Source organism: Sorex araneus, chromosome 4, assembly GCF_027595985.1.
Source record: "Sorex araneus isolate mSorAra2 chromosome 4, mSorAra2.pri, whole genome shotgun sequence".
NCBI lineage: Eukaryota > Metazoa > Chordata > Mammalia > Eulipotyphla > Soricidae > Sorex > Sorex araneus.
The window spans coordinates 123,444,261-123,454,383 of record NC_073305.1 but is presented as its reverse complement, the minus strand read 5'-3'; the positions used below and the strand labels follow the sequence as shown (position 1 = coordinate 123,454,383).

The following is a 10,123-nucleotide window of genomic DNA, read 5'->3' as shown; positions in this document are numbered from 1 at the left end:
AATCTAAAATTTTTCAATATTTATATATACAACATGATTTGGTAGAATATCAGTAGTTTTGAGACTTGAACAATTTCTATTTGAAGAAACATCAACTTTATATGCCAAGGTAGGGGAAAATGAACACAACAATTTATGAACATTTAGGGGTTATTGAGTATAAAATTACTTTAAAAATCACTGATAATTAAATTTAGAAGGTACACAATTTTTTAAAAGTCAGGATGAAAATAGCTGAAATTTAATGAGTCATTTGCTAAAATCATTCAGCATATAGATTTCCAATGTCATTTGCTTTTACCCTGTTTCTCTTCCTTAGGGAGTTTTTAATGGCACATTATCACTTTCTAACACCTCTACAAACTAGTGTATGCTGAAACTGACCATAAATTGTTTATACTGAGAGACAGCAAGAGATTATAACTCAGGATGCATGCTGTGTTACTGAGAGCAACCGGGATCACCATAGTTGAAGACTTTCACAGCAGACTGGTAAGGAATCCACTGACTATCTATTATGCTAATTAAGTATTTAGTAAAGAAATAGAATCATGAAGGTCAACATGTACACAACGAAAAATCAGTGCTGTAGTCCTGCTTTTCTAAGCTAAGTATGTTCTGTTCTGGCTTGCCCAGAGGTTCTCAGCTTTTAAATTCACTGGGAGCTTTTAAGCTCACTGCCACCTAGATTTGATCAAAGAATTGAGTCTGCGTCTCTGAGTGTGGGGCCTACCCACTGATAAATGAAAAAAAATTAGATTATTTTAATATGAAATAAGCATTCAAATTCTTCAATTTCATCATCAACTAAGAGATTCCATTTATGTCTCACTTTGTGCAGAAGACTGTGCTGAAAATCACTTGTACGTAAGAAACTGGTGCTTGAAGAAAAGTTATCTGCTCAATTCTTGCTACAAGGCAGTTTACCTAGTCTGGTTTCAGAACGAGACCTTTTTGAACTTTTTTTGCCATGACCTTTCAAAGTAGCACTGTAACACTGTTGCACTGTCATCCCGCTGTTCATCGATTTGCTCGAGTGGACACCAGTAATGTCTCCATTGTGAGACTTGTTACTGTTTTTGGCATATCAAATACTCCACGGATATCTTGCCAGGCTCTGCCGTGCAGGCGGGATAGTCTCCGTAGCTTGCCAGGCTCTCCAAGGGGGGTGGAAGAATCCAACCAGGCTGTGTGCAAGGCAAAAGCCCTACCCACTGTGCTATCGCTCCAGTCCGATCTTTCAAAGTAATAAATAAAATTTTAATTAAATTTTCAACACTCAAGATAATAGAATGCAATTTTAGCAAATAATATTTAATCGAATTAAGTATGATGAACTCATATTTTCTATTTTATGTAACTAAAATATCACTGTCACTGTCACTGTCATCCCATTGGTCATTGATTTTCTCCAGTGGACACCAGTTACATCTCCATTGTGAGACTTGTTGTCACTGTTTTTGGCATATCGAATATGCCACAAGTAGCTTGCCAGGCTCTGCCATGTGGGCGAGATACTCTAGGTAGCTTGCCAGACTCTCCGAGAGGGGTGGAAGAATCGAATCCTGGACGTCTGCATGCAAGGCAAACGCCCTACCCGCTGTGCTATTGCTCCAGCCCAACTAAAATATACTAGCCAAAATTCTCTAAAATTATTTTAAGGGAGTTGAAATTCTCTTGTAAATCACTGCAATAAAGATTCCCTTTCTATTTCAACACATGTGGCAAGATCTTTTTCATTAATATTTTCTCTTTCTTTTAAATTTTGTTTCTTTCCTCACCTAGAAATATAGCCTTTATTTTTCCACTTGCTGTTTGTTGTTTTTGCTTTTTTTTGTTTTGTACCACACCTGTGTGCTCAGAGCTTACTCTTGGTTTTGTGCTTAGGTATCACTTGACGTGGTACTTGAGGGGACAATAGGTGATGTCAGGGATTAAACCTGTGTCAGATGAGTGCATGGAAAGAACCCTGCACATTGTACTCTTTCTCTGGTCTTTTTCTGCATTGTAAAAACACCTTAAATTAGCTTCTGGCCACCTTAATTTGTAGGGACTATTATTTCATCTCTTTACAGTTTCAACACACAGAGATCATCATACATGCTTTTTCATCAAATTAGATGATATATGGTGATGGTTTTAGTAGTTGTATTTCTGTGACTAAGTGTAATATCCTTAAGAATTATGACTGCATTCTATACTTTTGCTTCTAGTTTTCAAAATGTCTAGTACACAGGGCAAGGCATATCACAAACATTCAAAACAGCTATGGCCCTAGGAAAGATAATCAATTCCTCAGCCACTTTTTTTTTTTAATACATCCTTGAAGTTAAAGGGTTGCTTTAGGTTAATTGTAAAATACCTTCTGGTTTAATGTTTATGTTTCCTATGACATTTAGAAATTTTATAAAATGTGGAAATTAAGGGGGAAAACAGGAAACTCTAAGAAAAGTTCTGGTGTGGGAAGATAAAAGGCCAGAGTTTCTATTTTTGGTCGCTAAGGTATGAATTCCTCTGGGCTATCTCTCAAAAGATAAAGAATGTATTGGAGTTTGAAAGTGAATTTTGAACCTGTCACTTGGATACTGAATTATGACTGCTAATAATTTACCTTTCAAGTTGAATGAATATGTGTGTAATAAGAAATTTTCATAGACTTCTGAAGTTGAACTGGTTACATAGTAACACAAGGCTTATCCATCAATGTGGAGATGGCAGTTTGAGGCAGAGCTATGGTGATTTAGGAAAAATATAGAATTTATGTTTTAGATATTGATTGGTTCCAAGTGAGGACTTTCTGAGTGGTTCCCAAAGCCAAAGAGTGTGACTGGTTCACTTACATGCAAACTTACATGCAAATTGACGATAAACATTCTTTTAATCCTGAGGCACAGACAAAAGACCCGGTCAGGCAACATATATTCTAATCCATAGTTACAATGACTAATTCAAAGATGGGCATATCATCTAAGGTCCAGTATCCAAGACCTGTTCTTTTGTTAATAGGTCAATTGGCTAGGATGTTGAATGTAAGCTGGTAGGTGTAGACATTGAAGAGAAAATAAAGCCAGCTCAATGAAAATTGAACTGGAAAGGGACTGAAAAGAATGTATAGGAGTTAAGATTCTTGTCTGTATACTGCAGATCCAAGCTCCATCCCTGCGCTTACCAGGACTGTATCCTTAGCATCACTGTGTTTGGCCCCCAAACAAACAAAAGTTAAAAAAACTTAGATATAAAGAGAAGCAGTTCTAATATCTTTTCAACTATAAAAATGGGGAAATTTTTTTTTAAAAAATCAGTTTTTTGGGTGGTGATTTCTACACATGAAATTTATAAGCCCAATTTTAATTCCCTCTGGGCTGGAGTGACAGCACAGCTGTAAGGTGTTTGCCTTGCATGCATCGGACCCGGGTTTGATTCCTCTGCCCCTCTCGGAGAGCCCAGCAAGCTACTGAGCACGGCAGAGCCTGGCAAGCTACCCGTGGCATATCCAATATGCCAAACACAGTAACAACAAATCTCACAATGGAGACATTACTGGTGTCCGCTCGAGCAAATCAATGAGTAACAGGAATTTTAATTCCCTCTACTGTACTTTTTCTAAGTCAGTTTAAGTTGGGTGTTTGTATGTTTAGCTGTCCAAACTTTAGGAATTGATCATAAAACCAGGATATCATCACGTTTACTTACTGCTAACCTCTCATCATTGTAAAGTTTAGTCCTGGAGAAGTTTTCAGCTTTTATATCTGTTTCTTTTCAATCTAGTGAGAAGAGTTGCCACAGGGGCCAAAGAGATAGCATAACAGGTAGGGCTTTGCCTTGCACTTGGCCTACCTGGGTTTGATTGGCAGCATCCCATATGGTTCCCAGAGCACTGCCAGGAATAATTCCTGAGTACAGAGCCATGAGTAATTCCCGAGCATCCCTGGGTATGGTTCCAACCAACTCCACCCCCCCCCCAACCCCACAAAGAAAAGTTGCCACATTCTGTTGCATTTTGTCCCAGCTCTTCATCAAAGTACCATTGAGCATGTTTCACAGTTGCAGAGAACAGGAGAACTGAAGTTCATTCCGTCTCAGGCTCCTGATCATGTTTCCCTTGAGTTCAAAATACCACTCCGTTCCACATCCTCTCAGCCAGACTTTGTAGACCAAGCCCCCATTTTCACTAGAATTGCCTGCCCACTGCCAATTCATCCAGAGACCACTGTGGAAGGCACCAAGGCACTTCACTATATGCACTGCACTATAAGATCTCACTGTGCTAAGAAACAAATCGAAGGGTAGAGCACTTTGATCCTGGCCACCACATATGCAACCAGGAGTAAGTCCTGAGCTCCCTAGGATGTGGCCTTCAAACCAAGAGAAATAACCAAAACCCCCAAGAGCTGGAATCTGAAGTTCACTGTCACCGTCACTGTCATCGACAGTTCCAGCGAGCACCAGTATCGTCTCTCATTGTGAGACTTATTGTTACTGATTTTGGCATATCCAATACACCACGGGTAGCTTGCCAGGCTGTCGGACGGAGAGGGGCAGAGGAATCGAACACGGATCGGCGGCGTGAAAGGCGAATCCCCTAGTGCTGTGCTATTGCTCCAGCCCAGGAGTCTGAAAGTAGAAAAAAAAAAAGAAACTGGGGGCCCACACCACACCTGATTGTGGCCTACTCCTAGGGTGAGGATGGTTCTTTATGCCCTGTGCCTATAGGAAAGCCTTACCATGTTAAACTTACGGGTGATCTGGGCTATAATTATAAGTGATGATAACTGGAAAAAGTTTTACTTGCCCTTAAAAATCATTTCTCCAGTTCTACTTAGATCTCTAGCAGGTATTTTTCTGGAAGACCGCCCTCAACCAAAAGGGAACCCTTTGGTTGTCTTTCCCGGTCAACCTTTGCTGAAGCAAATAAGTAGTTCCAAAAATCCAGCTGCAGGCTACTTGGCAGTGGATCATTTGGAAGAGATGAGAGCACAGGACATTGGACGCAGCGACACACCTTTAGGCGAGCACCCTAGGGGGCGTTAGCTAGTCCTTATTCATATTCCCGAGGCATCCCCCTCGTGCTGGAAGTAGAGGAAGAAGCGGCAGAAAATACCGCAGCACATGCAATTCCACTGGGCAGTCGCCAGCAGCGTGTAGGGGCTCTGGGGGCGCAGGGTGGGGGGCGCCGCGGCGGGAGGCTCAGCAAAGCCACGATCCTGAACGGGATGCCGGAGGTGAGCTGAAGGGACGAGGTTCCCAGGACAACCGTGGTGGGAGGGTGGGGGCGCAAGGGTGGTCATCCGTGTGCACTTGCCCTACTCAGCGCCTATGCGGGGGGCCGAGGGGCGATCAGAGTTGGAGGGGAGCGGGTAGAGCAGCCAGCCGGGCCAGGGCCAGCCCCTAGCAGCCCAGGCACTGCCCAGACTGTGGCCTTCGAAAATGAGTTGGTCTCTATTGGGCCCCCTCCCGTCTTCAGTTGCCTCCTCCCCGCCTTTCCTTCCCCCTCTGTACACCGCCCCCTGCCCTCGCCCCCGTCCTAAAGCGCGCGAGGCGCCTTTAAGAGGGAGCTTCGGTTTCCCCCCCGGGGGCGGGGACCCTCCGCAGCTCGGGCGGCGGCGGCGCGCGGCCGCGATGCTCCTCAGTCCCGGCTGCGGCTCCGGCTCCCGCCGCCGCCGCGGCCGCGCGGTCGCCACCCCCTCCTCCTCCTCCTCCTCCTCCTCCTGCTCCTCCTCCTCCTCGCGGTCCTCCTCCTCCTCCTCTGCCTCGCAGCGTTGTTTTCTGCAGCGGAGGAGACTCGTGCTATGTCTGGAAAGTTCCGGGAGGGACTGCCGGGGGCCATGCGCCCGGGGCTCTCGGGCCAGCGCCCGCCCGCCGCCCTTTGTATGAGGTGAGTCTCGGGGGTCCCCGGGGCTCCACCCCACCCCACCCCCACCGGGCCAGGTAGCCGCCGGCGTTGGGGAAGGGTGCGCGGCGGGGAGGAGCGTGTGGCCGACGGGGGAGGCTGCTTCCCACGAAGTTGCTCCGGCGGAGCCGGCGTTTTCGGGGTTTGCAGCTGGACTGGAGTTATTTCAGTAGCCAGTGGCCCCGGGTCGGGGCCGGTGGGGACTCCTTTTCCCCGGAGACAGCTTCTCCCCCTAGCCCCCCAGCCCCTCGCCCGCCGGGGCTGTTAGGCCTTCTTGGATCCCCGTCGGTAGCAGGTTGGCACCCGACGCCCCGATTTTTCTTTTTTCTTCCCACGGCCGGACGATCTCTTCTAGAACGTAAGTGCTGGGTGTGGGAGGAAGGGGATGGAAGTCTCTGGAACTTTTGCACCGTGGTCTGGGCGCTCCTTAGGGCTGCAGAGGATCCCTTGTTGCCCTAGGTAGAAGGCTCCACGTGAGCGCCCATAGTTGGCAGAGGTTGCCCCTTACGGGGGTGGAGGGTGGGGGCAAGCTCCCGGGCTCGCTACCTTGCAGCCCTGGGGCATTTTTCAGCATCGCCTGATTTGGTTGCTCCATCCTCTGCACCCCCCCCCCCCCCCGGGTCGGGAAACATACTTGCATACATTTGTTTGAATCTCCAAAAATCCTGGAAGTTCAGCTTGCTAGAACACACAAACAAGTCAACGTCTCTTTCTGAAATGTAGCCCCGAGGGATAGCTCAAGTTTTCAAAGGGATCGTTTAAGTCCTGGAGGAAATATTTAGAGGGAGATTGAAAATGAATGCAGGTGGCCCGCTAGTGGGATGTGGTTTGTCCAGGAGGCGATCCTGGAGGGTGTAACTGTGTCTTCATAGTTTAATGATAGGATTTTCTCCTTGTGCATTGGTAGACTTGACTTGTATTATGTCTTTTACAAGAACTCCAACGCATGTTAGGAGTATTTCTAAGAATCATCAATACCACCAGACATTTCTTGCATAATCCATCATAGCCGTGGGATGAGGTAGGGTAATAGATGTACTTATTTGATGAGAACTGGTGTGAAGCACACAAATGGTTAAATGTGTCTTGTGGGTGAAGAAAGCCCATTTTCTCACACCCCCAGGTGTCTCCCACACCTAGTCTAGTCTATTCCTGTTTCTGCCTTCTCTCACACTCTACCTCGATGCTGCTACACATTCAATATGCTGTTGGAAGGTGAGGTGTTTACACAGCCCAAATTTCACATAAATTATTACATCCAAATTATTTTCAAAAATTATAAATTGAATGTGGGTGCTTGTTAAAAGTATGTCATGCTGTTTATGTGCTCAGATGTATGCTTTACCTACAATTTTGTTTGATGAATGTACACTGCCAAAATAGACTACTGTAGGATATATGTATATATATATTATTATTATTTTTTAAATATAGGGGGAATGTTTTGAAAGAAATCATTCCAGGAGCTAGAGCTATAGTACAGTGGGTAAGGCAATTGCCTCGATCGTAGCTGACCTGGGTTCAATCCCTTGCATCTCATATAGTCCCTTGAACACGTGTCTCCCAGGAGTTATTGTTGAGTGAAGAGCCAGGAGTAACCCCTCCAAGCAATGCTGGATGTGGGTTAAACAACGAACAAGTAATCATTCCAAAATGGTCATTAATGTAACATTTTGTTTGGGATATAGGTTTTCATCTCTGAGCATAATCTTGTTATGCTCATGTCAAATATTTTGCAATTGATACATTTGAAGAAAGAGCTTGCCATTTTAAGCATTTCTGAAAATTTGTGCCAAACAACATTTGTGGGAAAAATTTCCTCTGGAAAAGTTACACATTTAACATCCTAAGTTTGGACGCCATTTTACTTTTTTTAGTGTGGAGAAAGCAGAAAAAGAACTGCATTCAGTAAAAATTCAGGGTTCTATAATAGATGTGTTTAAAATTCCTAAAATGGCACTAAAGTGATTAATGTGAGTACCTGGAGATTTTATATGTAGTTTATTTGGTTGAAGTGTTTTGTAAATGAATCCTTCTGAAACTATATGTATTATAAGTCTGTATTATATATTGCTGTATTGGTTCATAGATGGACCAGTATAGATGTCCATCCATATATACTCTTAGAACTTCCTCCCCCCCATCAGAATTTTCAACAGGATCAGTTAAGTGAAAAAATACAGTTCAGGACTGGGGAGATAATACAATGAATAGAGAGCTCACCTTGCACCTGGCTTACCTGGTTTTGATCTCTGGAATCTCAAAGATAGACCTCTAAGCACCACCAAGAGTAATTCCTGAGTACAGAGCCAGAAGTAACCCCTGAGTATTACGGAGTGTAGCCCCAATGCTCCCCCCCCCCCACCAATACAGTGTTTTGGGCTGGAGAGAGAGCACAGCAGGTAAAGCACTTACCTTGCATAATTTGTACCAGGCTTCATCTCTAGTGCTGTATTTGTGTTTCCCCTTCCCACCCCAGCCCCAGCCCAGCCAGCAGTGATTCCTGAGCACAGAGCTTGGAGTAAGCCCTGAGTACCACCTGGTGTGACCCATTTCCATGTTCCTAAATCCAAATACATTGCTTTCCAGTGTGTTCATATTCTTACATATCCTGGCTTGAACAAGGGAGCCATATGCCAGTTATCCTTACCTCAGTTTATTAAAATGAAATGAGTCATTGTATCAGTGAATATTTGGAACAGACATTTCCTATTCTTTAATACTCTGTCTTTAGGAGAGGAATTCCTAGATAAAATTGATCTTATCTGTTTTGGGTTTCTTTTCACTCCTCAAAAGTGACTTTCCTGGCATCTATTCAGTTATGGAGCTTAGAGGGTAGACAGCAATGGCTTGGGAGGCAAACCTTGGGTATGTTTTGGTATTCTGTTTTATGAAATGATATTCTAAGTATTTGATTTAAAAGAGGTACCCATTAATGCTTGAGAAAATAATGCTTATGATAAAGTACTCCAGCCATTATAAGCAAAGCTTTGCCATATCTTTTGTCACAGTTGAAGCTGCAATGTCTCTGTATATGCAAATGAAAAATAAAATATTTTTAAACATATTTTCTGCTTTGGGCTGGAGTGATAGCACAGCGAGTAGGGCATTTGCTTTGCATGCTGCCGACCCAGGTTTGATTCCTCTGCCCTCTCGGAGAGCCCGGCAGCTACCAAGAGTATCTCGCCTGCAAGGCAGAGCCTGGCAAGCTACCCGTGGCATATTCGACATGCCAAAAACAGTAATAACAAGTCTCACAATGGAGATGTTACTGGTGCCCACTTTGAGCAAATCAATGAGGAAAGGGATGACAGTGATACAGTAATTTTCTGCTTTAGTTTGTCTGGCACTTGCCAGAAATATGTTCCTATTTGCTACAGATGCCTTTACTTTGTTGCATTTAGCAGAATTATGTTTCTACTTTTTTAACTGACAATGTATCTAGGGTAAATTATTAGTGTTCACTTGAAACAGTGACATTTTTCATGGAGTTTATATTTATCTTCTCCACGTTTAAATAGTATTTGTATGTTTGACTATAAGCTAGAGATTAGTCTTTCAGAACTGATGGGATGTTGATCAATTATAGTTTTAGTTTCTTGGGAAGTTTGGTTAGGGTTAGTTGTGGCCCTAATTTGAAATAGGTACTTTTAGAACCTCAAAACATGGAAAACATTCCAAATAATTTGCAGTGTGGGCAGCCCAACATGCTTTAGTATTTAGTTGGGTTGAGGCAATGTGCCATACTTGTAAAAGATGGTTTCTGAAACTAACAACAAGCTGTTTCAGTTTTTGAGTTTTACACTCAGGATAAAGCGCCTGTTAGCTTCAATGCCAGTAAACATGGACAGGCTACTTCAGTCCTGTTTCTGACTTTATAACAGAAAATCCAGAAAACTCAAGCATGAGACTTAGCTTAATGCTCTGGAAAGCTCACTGATGTTCATTAAAAATGTAATGAAAAAAATAGAACGAGTAGGGAAGGTTGAATTTTAACTTTCATGTCTTGCACAAAAGTGTAAATTTGTAGTTAGGAGGTTAATCTAGTGCTTACCTGTTGAAATTAATTGGAAGTTTGCCTTGAAAAATTGTCAGATGCTTTAGTGTATAGATTGGACTTAGGAAATTGCAAAAAGATTAAGTTTTGTTCAAAACTGCCAAAAACTGTTTAAAATTTGTGACTCAAAAGGCTTCAATAGAAAATTATCCAAAAATGGATTAATGCATATGCTA

The 10,123-nt window shown here is 43.3% G+C and overlaps 1 protein-coding gene across 5 annotated transcripts in view; it reads left to right on the top strand.

Annotated features, from left to right (window-relative positions):
* Positions 1 to 5,165: 5,165 nt before the first annotated feature.
* Positions 5,166 to 10,123, top strand: part of GPR63 (G protein-coupled receptor 63) — a 173,704-nt gene continuing 168,746 nt past the window's right edge. For 3 of the 5 annotated variants that reach the window (XR_008629794.1, XM_055135908.1, XM_055135910.1), the window contains exon 1: positions 5,611 to 5,875. The gene's annotated coding sequence lies outside the window, so the exon portion shown is untranslated. Of the gene's footprint in view, positions 5,223 to 5,610; positions 5,876 to 5,927; positions 6,249 to 10,123 lie in introns of those variants that run through there. The other 2 variants (XM_055135909.1, XM_055135911.1) reach the window with 2 other exon arrangements.